Consider the following 21,261-nt stretch of genomic DNA (forward strand, 5'->3'; position numbering starts at 1 on the left):
TGTCTGCGAGCCAGCTGGTTACTAGCTGGTTTAAGCTGAGGCTTCTGGTAACAGTTTGGGCCTTCTCAGAGAAGGCTGAGTAAAAACTACAATGGAGACAACTTATACAAACTTATTTAATATTTCTAGAAATGGTTTAAGGAGGGGAAACAGAGGTAAACAAAGGATTGAGGAAATAGTCCGTGATTCTAAAAGTAAACTAAACTTTTTGCACACCCTTTGTTTGCTAGAACTATCTTCCAGCTCAAGAAACTCGATTCTTCTTAAAACTCCTTAAAACTATCACTAACCCCCAGTATCTATTCTAAATAACCTCTACTAATTAATAATCTCCATATATATATATAGTTTACAGTCATCACTCTTCCAACTGTCAGCTCTTTGGGCCTAGTTAGGCCTCAGTTGGTCTACTCCCTTCTGCAACCAAACAGAGGAAAAGTCTTTTTTTTTTCCTCTTTTCAATTGGCCTTCTTTCACAAACTTATTCCCAAAACTCCAACCCCTTCTTCTCTTTCAACTACTACTTGGTTTTCCACAGTTTTCCAGAGAGCAAGATCCAACCAGCCTCTCAGAATTAACCCTCACTTAAAGAGTGCCTGGCAGTTGGATACCAAAAGTCTGTAAGGCTCCTCAGAATTCGCTTTAGGAACTCTCCCCAAGATTCCAGCTGGGGTTTAATGTGAAACAGCACGATTCTTAGTCTATTCCTATTTACCCAATATTTAATTAACCCAATATTTAATTAATCACAATAGAAGAAGTAAGATTCAGAAGAAAAATTGTTAAGTTGCTTCTGGAGGGCACTCAGTTTAATATATTCAATAGATGGTATTATGGACCTGAACCTCAAGGGAAAGCGACTAGGGTTAGAAATAGAAGAGATCTGGAAAACATATATATATATAATAATTAAATCCATGGCAACTGATGATGTTTTTGATGGACCTAGTTCTGAATGATGCAAAAGAACAGGCAAAAGTAAACTGAGTCCCATTGGTGTGATTGCAATAGCATTTATTTTTTGAATGTATGGGCACATATGTGAAGCAGAGAGAGCCTATTCTCACCTGCTCTGCTCAAAGAAAGGTTGTGGCAGCACCATAATTAAAAGATCTTCAGGGAAAGTGGTGTTTGGGAGGTAGACAAAATTAAGTAAGGATAGATGAATGCCTAGTCACAGATGTTCCTTTATTTATATCAAATAAGTTTTAAGAAGTCTCAATCTCATTCATCATACTGGTGGGAATTGTCCAAGACTAGTTGGATCAGCTTTGTCATTGCAGACGTGCTTTATTCATTTGGAGTCCCTGAAGCACTTTTGATATTGTATCAAAATATTAAAGGCTTTGACATTGTGTCAAAATATCATTCCCCAACTTCAATCAATAGTTGTTAAATTCTCTTCCTCCTATATATCTGAGAAGATAACTGAAATTTAAAATTAGAAAAACATTCTTTTTGAAATGTCACCAAGATGTAGTAAAATATAGAAGAAGGGAAGGGGCAGAGTTTTGGGAAACACCACAGTTAAGGGGCATGATATTAATAAGGATCAAGAAAATGAGACTGAGGTGGAATTAAGTGGCTAGTAGAATTATGAGAGTGATGTCATGAAAACCATAGGGAAGAGATGACTATTTAAAAGAGGGTGGTCAACAATGTCAAATTTAAGAAATTAAAAATATCATTAGCCATATGAAAAAAAACCTCTGAATCATTATTAGCAAGAGAAAAGCAAATTAAAACAACTCTCAGGTACAAACTCACAGCTATCAGACTGACTAATATGACCCCCCAAAAAAGGAAAATAATAAATGTTGGACAGGTTGAGGAAAAACTGGGAAACACACAATTGGTGGAGTTGTAAAGAGATCCAAGTTTTCTGGAGAATAATTTGCAACCATTTGCTCTTTGTCTCCATAAAGTCTTTAGAGTTAGGTGCTTTTCTGATTGTTTGCTCATTTTTCCTAATTATAGGTAGACCCTGTTTTCTGGGGAGTTGGGGTACCCACTTAAACTTCAGTCCTTCCTTGATGATTTTTTTGGCTTATTTTCTGGGTTGTTACTAGTTTACCAGATGGTCTGAGGGTTGATAGCTCTGAGAGTCCCCTCCCCTGCTGATTCAATTGAACCCTTGAGATGCTGATACATAAAACCCTTCCTCAGGCTTGGGTATAAACTTTTGATCTCACTCTGAACTTGATCAGGTCAGGTGCTGATCAGATTCTAGCCCCAGGCTTAGGCTCATGTTTTTAGTCTCAAGGTTCTTGATTGTATCAGGCACACCATTGATTGCCCTATCCTAGAGCTCTACCCTTATTTTTAGGCAAAAAGATCTCGGGGATGCTTCCCCTGAGAACTGTGTTCTTATTCCAAACCATGGATTATGTCCTCACTTCAAGCCCAGACTGTGATTCCTGGCTTTGCTCTGGGCCCATTCAAATGAACACCCTTCAGCCTAGATTGCCTTGGACTGGGACTCCAGAATTCTTCACAGGCTTGCAACTTCAAAGGGTGTTAGTTGGCTTGGACCACTATTTGCCCAGCAGGATCTCAGGGACTGACTTAGCTTAGAATTAAGTTTGGAACCTGTGAGAGCAGATGTGTGGGGCAATGGGGGATATTGTTTGCTCTTGGCTTGCTCTTCACTGGCTGCTTGCCTCCTGCTACATCTGCTCCCCTCTCACCTCATTTCACCTACCTTTTGGGTTTGTTTGTTTGTTTTGAAGATTGTTTCCCTCTGTCTCTTTTGGTTATTTCACTCTTGTATTCATTTCATGAAGACATTTTACTCTTGGTAGAAGAGGATTTTCATGATGAAACTGGGTGCTGCTTCCCTAGTTTCTCCTTCATCTTGGCTCCTATTATTATTATTCTTTAGGTAACTATTATAAAGGAAGTTATACTGAGTATAGAAAGATATTAAAATATATGAAGAAAAAAATTATTCATTTGCTATTGAGATTCCATTAGGCATATACAGCATTACATGACATTCTAAAATTTAGATACTAGTAGAAACCACTCACATACACATATAGAATACATACACATACATGTTTAAATAGTATACTTTTTCCATTTAAAATTGCTTTTCAAAATGAATATACTTCAGATATTCATTAAGGCAAGCAGTGCATTTCTGTGGTTGTCATGCTCTAGTAGTATATAATTTTATATCTTAAGGTTTAAATCTGAAATAGGAATGATCAGACAGCACTCATGATTTGCCTTGGGCCTAAGTAGAAGACCTGCTATCTTCAATACTTCATCAAAGAATGAGTAAAATAGAAAAGAAAAGAGAGAGAGAAGCAAATGTAGCCCTTTAGTGACTCAGCTCTTCAATATGATCAATAGTGGATCAGCCTCAGCTTGCCTAGAGGTTTCTTTGGGACAATAGCCAAAGAGAAAATTCTCATATTAAAGGAGCATGTGATCAAATGAACGCCGTGTTCCCTAATGCTATTTTTTATTTCTAATATTCTATTAAGTACCCAGGGTGTGGTAATTGCTGTTTTTAATTCCCTTGACTTCAAAAGTCTGGAATCATGGAAAAGCTCAACCAAAAAAATGAAATTAAAAGCTTTCAACAAAACCTTTATGTGGGATTATTTCACCATAATTGAGTCTGATTTGCAGTTAAGAGAATCTGCTGTTGTCTGTACCTTCTAATTCCTGTTATTACTTTTTGTTTTCAGTTTCTTCCAATTCATCCTTGCTGAGCCTATGATTGAATAATGTGGATAACTCTAAAGTATGTGACCAAAAACTGTTCCTTGACATTTTATGGCTAAATTGATGACTGTCATGCTCTGTCAACCACTATTGTTTGAGATTCCCTATATGCATGTTTGTGTGTTCAGAGTAATTAAGAGTTGGGAAACCTACTCTGTATGTTTTCATATAGACAATATAAACTCTCTCTGCATTAAGGCAGATTCAACCTTTTATTTCAGGTTATTATTTAGTTATTCTCTCCTTGAATAGTTATTTTTTTCTGAGCTGATGAATAATATTATTTAAAATTATATCATATTCTTCTCTAAAGATGTCAGGGGATTTTTGATAATTATTTTTGTTTTTCCATAACTTAGAGATTTCTTTTAAGTATATATTCTACATTGAGTTCAAAATAAAACCATGTGATTTTCTTAGAAAGTTTTATTTTGTTTTATCTTAATCAAATAAACTCCTAGGAAACTATAGATTTCCAAAAATTAAATTTTTTTTTATTTCATTATATATATTTCACAATTACATGTAAATACTTTAAACATTTATTTTAAAGTTTTGAATCCTAAATTCTCTCCTCCTTCCCTTTCTAACTACCCCTTGAAGAGATAAGAAATATAATATTAATTATACAGTTAAGTACTAGAAAACATATTTCAATATGAACCAAATTGTAAAAGAAAACCAAGACAAAAAAGTAAAAACAGTGTGCTTCAATCTGCACTACAAGTTCATCAGTTCTCTTTCTTAGGATAGACAGCAATTTTTACCATAAGTCCTTCATTCCTGTCTTGGATTGTTGCATTGATCTGAGTAACTAAGCTTTTCACAGCTGATTAGGCTTATAATATTGCTGTTATTTTGGGCAACGTTCTTTTCATTCTCCTCACCTTACTTTTGTATAAATCTTCCCAGGTTTTTCTGAGAACATCCTAGTCACTATTTCATCTAGCAAAAAAGTATTGCATTTCAATCATGTACCAAAACTTATTTAGTCATTCCCCAATTAATGGACATCCCTACAACTTCCAAATTATTGCTACCACAAAATGAAGTGTTATAAAAAAAGGAAATATTATAAAATCTTCCTGTCAATAGATCATTTTCCCTTTACATTAATCTCTGAGATACACACCTGGTAGTGGATTTACTAGGTAAGATGGTATAGACAGATTTATAGCCCTTTGGGTGAAGTTCCAAATTTTTTTTCCAGAAGACTTGGATTAGTTTATAACATGATCAAGAGTACATTAATGTCCTATTTTTTTCACATAACATCTAGAATTTGTCATTTTCCTTTTCTGTAATGTAAACCAGTCTGATAGGTGTGGTGTGATTTCACAGAGTTGTTTTATTTCAGATTTTCTAATCAGTTATTTAGAAAAATTTTATGTCACTATTGATTATTTCAATTTATTCTTCTGGAAACTACTTCATATCTTTTGGCCATTTATCGAATGGGGAATGGCTCATTTAAAAACAAATGTCGCAATTACCTATATATTTGAGAAATGAGACCTTTATCAGAGAAACTTGCTATAAAAAAATTGTACCTAATTTCATGTTTTCCTTCTAACTTTAGTTCCATTCATTTTGTTTCTACAAACACATTTTAAATTCCTGTAGTCCAATTATCCTTTTTGCTCCCTATGATCTTTTCTTTTTTTTTGTTATAAACTTTTTGCTTATTCATAGATGACCAGTACATTTTTCCTACCACCCTAATTTACTTATGATAGAACTTTTTATAGTTAATTCATATATCTATTTTGACCTTAACTTTTTTATATGGTACCTGAGATTATTCCAAGTTTAGTTTTCACAAAAATTTTTGGCCAATTGGTAATTTATTTTTCAAAAAACTTGTATCTTTGGGTCTATGAAACACTAGATTATAATAGTGGTATCACTTTTATTAACTGATTATAGAGTCATAAGACAGTTTGAAATATTGCACTTCTAGACTACCTTATTTCATTAATTGCTTTAATATTCTTGAACTTTAGTTCTTCCAGATGAAGTTTGTTATTATTTTCTAGGAAGGCAGGCTCAAGGAAGGTATGCCATGTCAATGTATGGCTAAGGTTTGTGGCTGTGCAAAACCAGGGATTCCTGGCAGAGATACCTAGGCACACATCAGCGAAAGATGACAGTATAAGTTAGAGGAAGGGTACTTGTTCCATTTACAGAGGATCTCAGAACCCTAAAGATAAACATTTGGAAGAAAAATTTGAATATTAAATCTCATGAGAAATAGTATACAACCTGCAATTATATAGATCATAGTATGGAAATTGAGGAGAGATTATTTAAAATAATACCTTAATCATTTTCCTTACTTGAAGACCCTCTGGTGATGAAGTATAATTGTTGTTAACTGTATAATATCTTTTAATGAGAAAAATTTTTATCCTTTCACTTTTTTCTCCCACTGTCACTACATAATGTCAACTTCCTTAACTTTTTCTTCTCTCTCATCTATTTTTCTGAATAGTTTATATAGTATTGGAAATAATCGTTCTTTAAATGTTTGATAGAATTAACTTGTGAAGCAATCTGATCCTGGAACTCTTTTGTTAGGAAATTCATTGATGGCATGATAAAAAGACATGAGCTGAGGCAAAAACTTTCTCAGTTGTGAGAAGGGGACACTGGATGGCTGGGTGGGTAGGCCAAGCAACCTGTTCAAGTTATTTGTATCCTGCTTAATTGATTACCAGACTATCAACTACTGAATAGAGCTGTGAGATATATACTAATTGCCTGATTAACAAGAATATCATTAACCCACAGGCCACTGGTCAGGGCCAATGTGCCTGTTCTGACCAGGGCCAGAGAGGGAGAGGCATCTCTCCAGCCAACTAAACAGAACCTGATTATTGATTGATTATACATCTCTATCTTCTATAATCTAGCATAGATTCCCAACACCTCATTTTTCAACCTTGATCCTTCCCCTGAGTTTATTACAATTTAACTCTTAAAGCTCATTTAGGTCAAGGCTGATTTTATCCTAAAGATCAGTTTAATATTCTGGCATGTAAGTGGAAAGGGAATATTTTAACTAAGTCGCAGTCAACCATGTTGTCCATTTGTCATCAACATTTATCCAATCAATCCTAACATCTATCTATCACCTCAACCCCAGAATAAGCAGCCAGAGAGAAGCTGTGTGATTCTATTCACAGCTTCTCACTGGATCACTTAGTTCTGGGCACTGTAGGTGGGAACTGGTGTTTGGCTGAGCTGAAATCAGTTGGGGAACTAGTGTTCACTGTCTCAACTTTGGTGTTCACTTAGGCTTCCCATCCTTATTAAGCTTAGGTCCTTGAACCATCTGAGGACCTCGTGCCACCTCACCATCAGGCCCAATCCAGAAGCACCATACTGCCCATAACAAGTAGCACCTCATCAAGATTTTCTTCAGAATATACATCTTCCACCTTCACTTTGGTCAGAGTTGATGCTTGCCAACTTTGCAAAGTATTGAGGATTTTGGACTTGGCATCCTCCCACAGGTGTACTAACTAAAATCTCTGAATCAAGAGTAGCCATGGACAACTAAATACAAATTCACTAAGCAAAAGTAACTTCTTAAGCACACCATACAAATTAGAAAATAATCTTTAATGACATATATGCCTTCTTCTGATTGGTAAATTACTTCCTTAGATCACCATTTAATAAAAAGCTCAGGTCATCCATGTTCATCTCTTTCAGTTTCATTCTCGATTCTCTAACTTTTTTTTCCCCCACATTACTCTTATGCTATTTCCACCCCCTCTATACCTCAAAACTTTCAAGTTCCTTTTTGAATATTATTTTTCCTCTTCAGAATATTACATCCTTCAAGCTAGGGGTTTTCTTTCTTCTCTTTTTTAATATTATTTTTTCCATTCCCAATGCTTAGAATAGTGTCTGGAGCATAATGATTACTTAGATTCTCTCTCTCTCTCTCTCTCTCTCTCTCTCTCTCTCTCTCTCTCACTCTCTCTCTCTCTCTCTCTCCTCCTTTCTCTCTCTCTTTCCTGTTCTCTCATTGTCACCTATCTACCTTTCATCAACAAGGAACAAAGTTACTCTTTTGACACATGTGGTCAAAAAGCTCTAGGTCAATTTCTTCTAGATTTTATAGTTCCTATATTATCATAACCTTTTTAGGAAGATATTTTGAACTCGGATTGTTATGTTATTTTTAAAAGAAGATAAAAAGTGTACTCCAGAGCATGAAATATTCCTACATGAAGAACTACTTTAATGTGAATTCAGAAATTATTGGTCTAAATATTAAATGCTACAACACTGCCTACATTAGTTATCAATCACTTAATCTTGGGGGCAGGTAGGTGGCTCAGTGGATTGAAAACCATACCTAGAGATTGGAGGACCCTTTTTAAAATCTGANTCTCTCTCTCTCTCTCTCTCTCTCTCTCCTCCTTTCTCTCTCTCTTTCCTGTTCTCTCATTGTCACCTATCTACCTTTCATCAACAAGGAACAAAGTTACTCTTTTGACACATGTGGTCAAAAAGCTTTAGGTCAATTTCTTCTAGATTTTATAGTTCCTATATTATCATAACCTTTTTAGGAAGATATTTTGAACTCGGATTGTTATGTTATTTTTAAAAGAAGATAAAAAGTGTACTCCAGAGCATGAAATATTCCTACATGAAGAACTACTTTAATGTGAATTCAGAAATTATTGGTCTAAATATTAAATGCTACAACACTGCCTACATTAGTTATCAATCACTTAATCTTGGGGGCAGGTAGGTGGCTCAGTGGATTGAAAACCATACCTAGAGATTGGAGGACCCTTTTTAAAATCTGACTTGTCACTTCCTAGCCTAGTGATCCTAGAGAAATAAGTGAACCCATGCTACCCAGCTCTTACCACTTTTTACCTTGCAATAAAATATAGCACCAATTCTAAGATGGAAGGTAAGAGTGCAAAAAATAAAACAAATTATTTAGCTTTTTGAGCATTTTGATCCAAAAATATGAATATGCACCTTACAGAGTGCTTATGAGGAAAGAGTTTAAAAACACTATAAAAAAGTGAGTTATCATATATAGTTCAATATAACGAGATGATAGACATTTAATAAAATATTCCTTCTTATATAATATTTCTGAAACTTTTCTATATGTACCCACAGCCAAATATTTCTCTATAGTACTGGAAAACAAAGGGCAACACAATTTACCACAGTGCTGTTTGTGAAATTTTAGCCATAATAGTTTTGAAAATCAATTGAGTGTCCTCCAAGTTTTAAGGCACATGAAGCAATTCTCAGTATTAAAATAATAATATTGACTATATATTTCTGACCTTTCATTTCATTTAATTGATGCTTTCATTTCCATATCAAAGTAGAAAGAAAAGGAGAAAATGCAAAGTATTTCATTCTATGTCAAATTAATATTTTACAAAAGCCTGAAGCACTGTACCTAGATTCAAAGGATCTGGATTGAAATCCCAACTCAAATGTCTATTATCTGTGTCACTGTGGAGAAATCACTCAACCTTTCTAAGACAGTTTGTATGTATGTAAAGTAGATAGAATAACATTTATTTTATCTACTTCATCAGAATCAAAGCCATTCTGTTACCTACAAATTCTTAAAGATACAGGAATTACTGTTATCATCTGCAATCTAGCCCTTTGTGCTTTGGATTAACCAAAGGAAATCTGAGAAAAGATAGAAGTAAAAAACTTCATTTTCAAATATATCTTATGTGTGGACAGACATTTATATAAATAATAAGAGCTAGCATTTACATAATATTTTAACATTTTCAATGTACTTTACAATATTATCTCATATTACACCAGTTCTCAGAGTTAGGTGTTATAATTTCTATTTCCATATTAGGAAACTAAGGCAGTCAGAAGTTAAATAACTTGAACAGGGTCACATAGTTGGTGTGAGTCTCAGACAAGATTTGAACTCCAGTCATTCTGACTCTAGATCCAACACTCTTGTCAGCAACACTAACTTTATTAATTTTTAGCTGTTCCCTTGCAGAAGTTGTATTCAAATCAAATCTATTAATATGCAAATTTGTTTAAGTATTCTAGGTATTTATAATGTAAATTTCTTAGGAATATGATTTTTATGAAAAATATTCTTTTACTTTTCATTCAACTCCTACAGCTTCTTGTTAATATAAAATACACCATTGTAAAAATACAACCTTAGAAAGGTTAATTCTAGAAGACTTGCATGGATTAAGGGATTGATAATGAATAGTGCTCCAGTTTTCATAAAAATATTCACAGAAAAAAGAAAATTAATGTAGCTGCTGTGAAATACAAAGTATAAAAAAAGAAGAAATGTTGAGACAAATTCTCTCTCCCTCTCTCTTAAATTCTAACCTAAGGAGGGGGGAGAAAATAAAAAAAAATCTAGTGAATTCCTGAGTGGAAAGGCTAAATACTCTTTCTCCTCTTTTACCCTGGAGCCTTGATAGACCAGGCACAAACCCATCCATACATTTTTGGTCAGAGAAAAGATAATACTGACAAAAACATTTGTCAAGTAGTCTAATGCAGTGACTTTTCTTGACTCTTGTAAAGAACTTTAATATCATTTATTCTACAGGCAAATACTTACATACATCAGGCCCAGAAGACTCTTACTTCTGTCTTAGACTTGATACTAATAGTTCCAAGGCCAAAGGGTACTGTGGACTAGGCAATTGAGGTTAAGTGACTTGCCCAAAGTCACACAGCTAGGAAGTTTCTGAGATCTGATTAGGATCCTGGCCTGGCTTTCTATCTACTGAGCCACCTCACTGACCCTGATGCTTTATATTTTACAATAGCTCTATAGTCTACATCCTTCATATAATTTTGTTGAATAAATGCTTAACCAAATCAGTTTTGCTCTCAAGGCATTTCATCTGCCTACAAATATATCTAAAGTTCTATGCCTTAAGAAAATATAATTGTGGTGTCATATAAATAGCATTAATGGCTACTCTACTTGAGGATATAAGTCTAATCCTAAGGATTCACTAGATTCAACCATTTTTTTTCTCCTGTAACAACTCAAAAATTTACCAAATGGGAATCCTATTTTTAGGTCTGGAATTCTTCCTTTTTTTGAGTACATTCCCTCCTTTATTTTGTACTTTTAGATATCTATTAAATACACATATTAATAAATTATATCAATCCTTGACCATTTTCCCAAAGGATGACTCAAAACATCCCTTAAATTTATTGTTTATATATATATTAAAATTAATTTAAAGTTTTGAAATCTAAATTCTTTCCTTCATCCCCTTCCTTTACCCAACATAAAGGTAAGGAATGTGGTATCCATTATACATCTGAAATTGAGAAACCTATTTCCATATTAGCCATATTGCAAAAAAGAAAAAAAAATTAAAAATTATTATGCTTCTATTTGAATTGACACCATCAGTTTTTACTCTGATGTTGGATTTCATCATAAGTCCTTTTGAATTGCTTTGCATAATTTTATTGATTAAAATAGCAAAATCATTCACAGTTAATCATTGTACATTGTGATTACTGTGTACATTGTTCTGGTTCTGTTCACATCATTTTCCATCTGTTCATAAAATCATTTGCAAATTTTTGTTAAAACTACTTTGCTCATCATTTCTAATAGCACAATATTATTCCATTGAAATAATATAACATTATTTATTTTACCATTCCCCAATTGATGAGGATCCCATTAAATTCCAACTCTTGCCAACACCAAAAGGGATATTATAAGTATTTTTGTACATATAGATTATTTTCTTTATCATTGATATTTTGTGGATCTATAACTATGACTATATCTACATACTTCTTGGGAATTTTGCTGCAAAAAAGATATGCACAATTTTATAGCTTTTTTTGGTGTAGCTAAAAATTACTCTACAGAATGGTTTGATTAGTTCACAACTCCACCAACTGTGAATCAGAAAACTTTTTTTTTTTTGCATTCCCTCCAATATTTGTCATCTTCCTTTTCTGACATATTAGTCAATTTGATACGAATAAAATGATACCCAAAGTTGTTTTAATTTTAATTCCTCTAATACTGATTTAGAGCATTTTATATGACTATATAATTTATATGACTATATAATGTAATTGTAATTTATATAATAAAATATAATTTTATATGAATATATATATATGCAATGTCTTCAATTCCTACTTCTGAAAACTGCCTATTCATATTCTTTCACCAATTATGAATCAAAGAACAACTCATATAAATACAAATTTCAATAATTTCTCTAATTTCAGAAATAAAGTTTTTATCAGAGAAACTTGCTGTCTTTTCTCACTACTTTCCTGCTTTCCTTCTAATTTTGGCTGTATTGATTTTGTTTCTGCAAACCCCTATTTAATTTAATATTAATAATGTTAAAATAATTCATTTTACATTCCAGAATCCACTCTATCTCTTGTTTGGTCATAAAGTCTTCCCTTATCAATAGATCTGACAGACACATTTTTCCATGTATCCTTATTTTATTTATAAGCTTGTCTTGCATTTATGTCCAAATTCTGTTCCCATTTTGAACTTTCTTTGGGATACAATGTGAGTAGTTGGCCTATGCCTAGTTTATTTCAAATTATTTTCCAATTTTCCCAGCAATTTTTGTCAAATAATGAGTATTTGTCCCCAAAGCGTGGATCTTTAGTTTTATGAAAAAATAGATTAGTATAATTATTTACTTAATCTATTCCAACTGATCTTTTCCTCTATTTCTTAGCTACTACCAGATTGTTTTGTTGATCACTGCTTTGTAATATAGTAAAATTATTTTTGAGGACATTTTAATATACTGATTTCCTTTGACAGACAAAATCATTAGCTTTTTCTGTAACAGGTAACAGTGCTATGCACACAGTAAGTCCTAAAAATGTATGTTGAATCTTGATTTTCAAGCTGGCACTCATTTATTTTCATTATCTACATCATCTTTCTACAACAACCACAGAAATTAAATGATCTTTGTCAACTTTTCATTTTTTCAAATTGCTGTTTCCATAGATATAAATGTCAACATCTTATTTGTTGGCATCTTTTCTTGCTGAATTAGTTACAATGGGACTTCTGTCACCTTGCCTATAGTAGCATTTGATATTACCAACAAAAGAGCATATAACCCATTTTGTTTTATGGGATTTTAAATAAACAATTTATTTGTTCCATTAATATTCCATAATAACAAAAGCACGAAATAACAGCTAGTTCTAAATATGTAAGAAGTTTTACATGCAGAAGGATAAAATTTAACCAGTTGGAGGTTCTTAGTAAGAGCAGAAGAAATACTCAGAAATTGATTTCTGAAATATATTTGCTCCTGGATAATTTGAATAGTCACTTCCAAATTATTCATAAGAAAATCCACATTTGTAAATTTGTTTTTCCCTTTGTTAAAATTTTATGATTTTTTAACATCCTGAAATACTCAAAAGGTAGATGGGTATTCCTAATTAAAACACAAATACAGTAATTACAGTTTATATGCTATTATCCTGAATCTACACTGGATGAGTTTAAACAGCAAAACAGCCATTAATTTTACTGTTCAAAGAAACGCTCATAATCTTTTTAAAATGTCATATAAAATATTCATTTCTAAATGCCCTACGGTGATTTCTGAATTTATTTAAAGTGGGCTGTTGATAGCTCTTTTTATAAATAAGCAATTACACTGAATATATCATGGCCCATCACATTATACATTCTATAATTTCATGGATGAAAGGCCTACAGCTGATCTGCATAAATGTGGTGCATATCACAGCAGGTGAAGGGTTTGATTACACAGGATAATCAGTGTTATTATTTATAGTAACCATTTATATCTGTTATTTATTAAAACTCAATAAATCAGATATAGGTTTCTCCAAAAGAGGCACCAAGGTAGGGTTTATATGGGACACAGACCTATTAAATTCTTTATCAGATTGCTTAAATAGAGCTTTTCAGATAAGAATTTCAAGTTTCCAAATGGTTTGTAGGCTATTAAAATACTTTTAATGTCATTATAGCCCCCCTGGGACTGAAATCAAAATCATAGGCATGATTTATGAAAACACCAGTGATCTCATTTTAATTGAATAAGCTGTCTTGTGAGTAAAAGTGACTAAAAGCATGTCGGTAATAATGGGGACAAACTCCAGGTGATAACCTATTTTAAAAAAAGCTCTCTATCTAAGAGTACATATTTTGTAAAAATTATGTCTTGCCTTTGCAAAAATCATGTCACCATCTTTTACCACAATATATTCATCTATAGAGGGAAAAGATTATATTGGATATTTGTTAAAGCTTCTTCCAATTTGGATAGCCTGTTTTTTTATAAAGGCTAAAATTATTCTTAGGGTCTTTATTTCTTAAGCCACCTACCCAGAAAGGTTGAGTGGGAAAGTTAAAAATAGTGGTAGGATAATTAATCTCAGAATTTAATATAAAGTGTTGAGTTGTAGTTAATTTAAAAATCAGGCTCAGGTATTTCCTCCTTAGGAAACGTCAGAAGATTCACTGAAGATTGGGCAACCATAATAAACAACTCAAAGACTTCTTCTTCTTTGATAGTTATACAAAGTAAAGAAAAACTGATGAAAATAACAATATGGTGGGTATAATGTAGATGTATATTTGCATAGGAGTGACATGGTTTGCAATAGGCCTTTTTAGAATAAATACAAAAATTGATGAAATTGAAGTTTCATCGAGGTGGGGATTCTAAAGTTTATTCATTAGATAATTAATTCACTATTCAGTTGACTTTACCCATGAAGATAGACAAAACCTTGTTGATTTTATAACATATTTTACCTAGGCTGCTAGTGATCTCCCCCCAACAAAATTTTCAAGAATTTATATAATATATATTTATTTGTATATAAAAAGTATTCTGAAAGTCTTACCAAAGTTTTTAGATATTAACAGGTATGTTTGTACGTGTATATATATACATATATGTGTCTATGTGCATATGTATGTATCTATGTGTGTGTTATAACTCCCCCCAAAAAATTTATTATTCATTTAGGCAAGGATTGTTTTATTTTTGACTTTCCACCCCAGTGCCTAACACAGTAGACACTAAATTAATATTTGTTTATGTATTTAGTAAAAATGATAACTATGCTGCCATTAGCCTCAACACTATATTTGTAATATTTGAATAAGGAACTGTTTGCAGAACATCATTTCCCCTAAACTATTCTCAGAAAACCATTGGATAACATTAAGTAGGTATAGACTCACATTTTATAAGAATATAAAGTAAATCTGTATGCACTTAATAACAAAATATTTTTCTCAAAGCAATACTGCAGAATAGATAATATAGGTGAGATTATTCCACATTAATAAAGTCATTGATAAATTGAAAAGTGCTGAGTTAAGATAATTTCCCAATAGCCTCCTAATCATTCTAATCAAGTATCAATGAAAATACTTAACTGTATATGTTTTCATCACCAACAGTTCTATAATCTCTAGCTAACTAATCTAGAAGTTGCCTTATCTTCCCCCTTAAGACAAAATAAAATGTTGTTATGTATGGGATGAGGAACAGAAGAATTTCACCATTCCTTTTTACCATACTGTTCAAATAAAGTTTTATTCTTGTGAATATGCAATATTTTTTCAATTCAGTCAAGATCTGATGAGTATTTTCTTGAATATGAAATAAAAATCCTGTATTAAAAGAAACTAAAACATGAGTGGATAATGGATGGTTAGGTTACTAATCAGTAGAAGGCATTTGTACACCCTCCAAGTTATTTAAATTCACACTTTCTAAAATATTTACTGCTGCCTCCTTTCTCTGTTCAGGTAAATCTATAAATCCAAACGAAGAGAATTAGTCCATTATTACAAATTGCCCAATGTTTTGGATATTATCCACAAGCTTTAAAGTATTAACTTCTCCAAACAGCTAATTCTAGGTTACAACTTGTACAGAATATGCCAATGATACCAACTGAGTAGGAGATTGAAAGGTGACCTGGGAGAGGCAAAAAAGTGGCATTTCTCCTAATTAGAAAAAAAAGGAAATCTGGGAATTGAGAAGATTGATAACAAGCAGCTTAGTGACTGAAAAGTGTGATATATATGTTTGTGTATATATTAAAACAAATTTTTAATTATTAGTGTTTGCCAACTCACTAAAGTCATTCATCCTAATTCTTATCTAAAGATTGGATGTTAGAGCTTTATGATCCTGCATGGGGAAGTCCTACATTAGTTTATTGCAGGATGAGAAAATTTGAGTAACTCTTTTAGATAATCATATTATTTAAAAAAAATTTAAACCCTTACCTCCTATCTAAGAATCATAGTAAATACTGGTTCCAAGCCAGAAGAGTGGTGAGTCAAGAGAGTTAAGTGACTTCTTCAGGGTAATACAGCTTGAAAGTCTCAGAGCATATTTGAACCCAGGGCCTCCTGTTTCTAGGCCTGGCTCTCTGTTTACTGAGCTACCTCCCTGCCATCATAGCTTGTTAATAAAAGAGTGGGATTAGGACTCAGGTCTCCTATTTCCCAGCCTTGTGCTTTTCTTATTTAATTTTATTTCTTTTTCTGATTTGCCATGGAAAAGCTTTTGCATTAATGTGGTTGTTTCTGTGCCTTTCCATGATTTATTTTTTGTCTGCTTAATTGGATGGTTAGAGGAATTCTCCTACTGTGCTGGGACTTAATCCCATGAAGACACTTCATTCTTACATCCTTCCTATCCATTGACTAGTGCATTCTCTCTCCATTGGCTACTACAGTCACTTCTTTCATGTTGAATTCTTTTCACTTAAATCTTTTGAAATGGGCTATATTTCTTAGAATATATCAGGATCTCTCAGGCAGTCAGTAAGAAAGTATTTATTAAGCCACACACTGTGCTAAGTACTGTCAAAAGATAATTTTAGATGGTTAATTTTTCTTGTTCTGATAATAAATATTCATTCAGAAATTTAACTCTTTGAGTTAATATTTCCTTGTATTTATCAGAAGAAAAATAAAGTTACATTTCGTTTAACAACATTTTCTATGCCTGAAATAAAACATTGATTTCTCCTCTAGGTTTGCCAAGAGATTTTGGTTATTAGTAACAATTGGTAAAAGTAGGTTCTTTTGTAGTTGTTTTTCATTAGACTTCTTATTCCATTGATATAAGAAGTTCCCAATCTGTAACTCCCTTTATCAAAGCAGGCTGTTATCTTTAAAATGTGAAGTCTCATGGTTATACAACCATTATATGTCAGAGATATGTGTTGAACTCCTGATTCTAGAGGCCAGCTCTCAAGCTACTATAATGTGTTACTTTTCATATGAATAATTCTGAATTTTAAAAATAATGAAAAAATGTTTTCAAGTACAATATCTTTAAAAATTTACAAAAATAGACCACGTTGGGCTTCAATGGAAAATATATAATAGAACTACAAAATTATCATAAATCAAAATGGATCTTCTATGCCAATTCCTTTATTTTACAATAAATTGAGACATATATAACACTATGGACCAGTCACTCTATGCACAGTTAGGTGGTACTGTATATAGAGTGCTAGACGTGGAGTCAGAAAATCATATTCCTGATGTCATATATAGCTTAATACGCTTACTAGCTATGGGTCATTGAATCAATCACCTAAACCTGTTGGCCTCAGGTTCCTCATTTGTAAAAAGAACTGGAGAAAGAAAAGGGAAACTGCTATGGTATCTCTGCCGAGAAAACCCCAAATAGGTCATGAAGAGTTGGATGTGATTGAAAAACAAATAAACAATTGCATTAAGTGATTTGAAATCATTATCTCATTTGACATTGATATCCCTAAGATGTATTTTTCTTATCTCCTATATTTTGTTTATTTTAAATTTTATTTTTAAATTATACAATTTTAAGACATTTTATGACATTTTTGGTCTATATTCCCTCCTTCTCTTTTATCCAACCCCATTCCCTTAGTCCATGAGTAAAAATGATACAGTTTGTACATGTGTTATAATACTATATATTTCCATATTCATGTTGCCAAAGAAGACATATATTGCTTACACTAGAGAAAAATTCATGAAGGAAATGAAGTGAAAACAGATACACTTCAATCTATATTCATAATCTTTCAGTTCTTGTATAATAGCATATTCCTTTTTTTTTTTTTTTGTGACGAGTCCCTTGGAGTTGCCCACAATTCTTGCATTACTGATAAAAGTTAATTCATTCACAGCTGATTACTGTACATCATTGCTGTTACTATTTTCTCTGTTCTACTCAGTTCAAATGCCTTTGTAGCTTTTTGGGGGGTATAATTAGTATATTTTAATTTATTATGACACATTAACATTCCTTTAAAATTAGATGTAAAAATTGGTCCAGCCATTCCTCTAATGATGGATGATCCTTGTTTCCAGTTCTTTGCCACCACAAAAAAGATCTGCTATAAATATATAGGTATATGTAGGTCCTTTTTCATTATCTTTGATCTTTTTGATATTCAAACTTAGTAGTGGAATTGCTGGGTATTATATAGTTTTATGGTTCCAAATTGTTCTTTAGGTCACCTATATTTTATTGATGAGGAAACTGAGGCAAACAGAAGCTTAGTCACTTGCATAGGGTCAAACAGTTAAGTTTCTGAGTCTGAATTTGATCTTAGATCTTCTTTTCTCCAGACCTGTAACTCTAGCCTATTTGCAATTGCCACCTAGCTTCCTCTAGTTGAATTATCTAATATAAATTTAGGCCTTAGTGAAAGCAAATTCAATTGCCACTTGTGAAGTCTCATTTATAAAACATGAGAGTTGGAGAAAGTGTTAGAGATCTCATAGTCCAAAAGGTTCATTTTACAGACAAGAAAATAGTGACACAAAAACATGAAAATTTTGAAAGCCACACAATTAATGGCAAAAATGGTAAAATTTTTGTCTCCCATTTTAGTCAATGTTCTATCCACAACAACACATTTACCATTTGAACGAAGTTCAGTTCCTTAATTTAATATTGTAAACTAAAAAAAAACAAATCAATTTAATTTTCAGAGACTACAAAATTTAGATATATCAATCAATCAATCAATCAACTATTAAACATTTATCAAATATTTACCATGTACCAGGCACATGGGATGGGAAAGAGGCAAAGACAGTCTCTGCCTTCAAAAAGCTTCCAGTATTATGGAACCACAACATGCAAATAAATATATACAAAGCAAAGTATATGTATATATATATATATATATATATATATATATATATAAATATATATAAAATAAGTAGGAAATAATTAACAGATGAGAGACACTACAATTAAGAATAGTTGGGAAAGGCTTTTGCAAAAGATGGAATTTTAGTCAAAACTTGAAGTCAGGGAAGTCTGTTTGATAGCCATATTATATAAGGGCCTTGCTTTTCTTCCTCTTCTAAACTTATGTCTAACCTCCCAATGTGTTCTTGTTTCTTGTGTTAGGGAGACATTTTATTTTTCACTCAAAATCAGAGCTAGGTTGGCTAACAGTTTTTGAGCTTAATGAGTAGCTATTAAATTAAATTAAATCCAATGCATCTTTGTTAATTGTCTCTAATATGTTGGTCCAAAACAAATCAGTCCCTGATCTTCAGGACCTCACATTCTTCTGGGGAGAAATAATATGCACAAATAATACACACACACATAAATATATATAGCTATAGCTATAGCTATATATATATATGTATATAAATACATATATATATAACATTTGGAGGTGGAGTAGCAGTGTAGAGGCATTCATTCTGTCCCAAGTTAACATCTCTAGATATTTCTACAGTTTATTATAGTTATCATCCCTCATATGTCTTCTCAATGAGTGATTATTAAACTATTCCATCTCAAGATACCTATAAACTCTTAAGAATTATTGAGAACACAAAAGAGCTTTCGTTGATGTCAGTTTTATAAATAAGACATTAATATTATTTTGAAAATTGTTTTAACTTCACAAATTCCATGAATGGGTCTCAACAACCTCTATAGATGCATATGATACACTTTGGAAATATCTGCTTTAAAGGAATAAGACACCTAGACTTCTAACATTATAATGTTTACTATTAACATGTTCTGACATACCTTTCTTGTAAAGTAACTTCACTGACAATTTCCTCTAATAATAAAAGAAAGGTCATTTTTAGCATTACATAAATCTTGTCTGATTGGTCCAACCCTAGGTTTAAATCCAGAGGGTATTTAGAGAATTGTAGCATTTAAACAACCTCCTTCTTTTTGTAATGTTTTCATCAGTTGGATGGAAGGTTGGTGTTGATTTAAAATTTCAGTGTTTAAAGCAGAATAAACTTAATATAAAATTCAATGTTAAAAACAGAATTATACCTTATATCATTAGGAATTATTTACAATAATCACTGAAACAGATTTTCTTCCCATGTAGCTCAATAAATGCTATTTCTATAAAATGTCCAAGGACGTGGAGGAAAGTGGTGTGGGGTTGGAGTTTAAAACATCTTTTAAAAAATTAAAAGAAAAACTTTCATAAAATCATTGCCAGGAAATTATTGCTCCATCTTAGAAAGGAGTGACTTTCACATAAACTAGTAAATTATTGTCTTTTAAAAAAAGCAACTGAAATAGTTTGACACTCTGGGCTATCATATGGTGATCCTATGTACATCTCTTTATTGGTGAAGAGCTAGGCATAATCTTGCCTGACTGACAGCTGTCAACTGTAAGTGGGAAACAGTACAGTGATGGATTCATGATTACATATTTGATAGTGAGATATCCCTAAGGAATGTAAATCACTGCCCTTTCCCATACTTTGACTTATTCCCTGCCTCATCATACCAGTTCATCACTGTACTTGAATCATTTTAGAGCAAGAAGGTGAGGAAAAAAATTCAAAATGGAGCAAAAGATTCCACAGTAACTTTTAAATGTAGGCTGTTGAAAGTAAGATTAAAAGAGGATGTCAACTTCTATGTCTACTTTCTACATAAAACTGTATCAACACTTGGGAATTTTAAATGAAAGTGAGGATAGTAATTATCATTTTTTCACCTGCCTACAATATCTCAAGATATCTTATTTCTAAAAGTGAATATGAAGATGAAAAATATTGAAAGAGATGATACTAAAAAGGTGTTAGCTTGTGATTATTAATAACCTCATCATCTCTCCCCTCAAAAATTACCTTGTATTTTATTTTGTGTATATTTTGTATATATTTATAGATGTAAATCTTGACTCATCCTTTCCCCTCTCCCCCCCTTGTTTGTGAGCTTGATTGTGAGCTTCAGGAGGTCAGGGACTTTTTCATCTTTTTTGTCTTTTTATTTTAATTTTATTTTTCTCCTGCTTCTCTACTTTGTGATTTTAGTAGTGTGATGAGTTCATCCTCTATTTCCTTCTCTCCCTCTGCTCCCCAAAATTAGCAGTCCACATATAGGAATTCCTTTTCATTTTTTTCTTTTAACAGATTTCAAGGGAATGTTGTATTCCAACAAACAATGGTTGTATTCATATAGAGTATCTA

The sequence above is a fragment of the Gracilinanus agilis genome, chromosome 4 (genome assembly GCF_016433145.1).
Source record: "Gracilinanus agilis isolate LMUSP501 chromosome 4, AgileGrace, whole genome shotgun sequence".
NCBI classification, from domain to species: Eukaryota; Metazoa; Chordata; class Mammalia; order Didelphimorphia; family Didelphidae; genus Gracilinanus; species Gracilinanus agilis.